Here is an 822-nt window from a genome sequence, read left to right as displayed (position 1 = left end):
ACCAGCTAGAGAACTAACTAACTGTTTACTTTAGATAAGAAAGCATCGAACACAATGAAAAACTAGAAAGCGCTACTCGACAGTCTACGCACAAGACTAAGTACAAGCAGTAGATCTGCAAGCCAAAATTCACTGCATCTAGCTTAGTAAATGCTGTAGATCTACAGACTTGAGCAAAACAGAGCACCATGGCCATGATGGCACGAGTCTTTCATGAAAATGATATTATACAATCATTTTGTAGGTCTACTCTTGCAGTACAGATTTGGTGAACTCTGGAGATCCGGCCTGTGTGGTGACATGTGTATTATGTGTTATGATGTGTTGGCTATGCTTTGTGGTCTCAATGACACAATCATTATGCTCCAATCAAGCTCATTATTGTTATCATCCCACATCAGACGGAGCCAGCATTCACTGGAACACTTGAGACGTTGAGTAACAGTTGCCGGCTGAACAGCCTTGTCCAGGAGCAAGCTAAGGTCAAGAGTGGACGCCGTGGCGCTTGGGTAAACCAGTCTGCAGGACTCGCGACTTGCGGGCAATCACCGTGATGGCTTGGCTATGTCTGACTGCCTCTCTGTACAGACCACGGAAAGTACAATGGTTTGTGCTTCGTCTTGAACAGGGAGTTGCATTATAATAATGGTCTCTACACTACAGCTCCCTAGTCTTGAGTCTTGAACGACTACATGTATGTAAATTGTTGCATGCCGGAGACAGTGCGACACCTTCTTTCTCGGGATGTACAGTACACATGGTACAGGATTCCAGACAAGTGCACAGAAAACAGGAAATCTAAACATGCATGCCAAAGATACC

Source organism: Sycon ciliatum, chromosome 1 (genome assembly GCF_964019385.1).
Source record: "Sycon ciliatum chromosome 1, ocSycCili1.1, whole genome shotgun sequence".
Classification (NCBI taxonomy): domain Eukaryota; kingdom Metazoa; phylum Porifera; class Calcarea; order Leucosolenida; family Sycettidae; genus Sycon; species Sycon ciliatum.
This window is presented reverse-complemented; position numbering follows the sequence as displayed.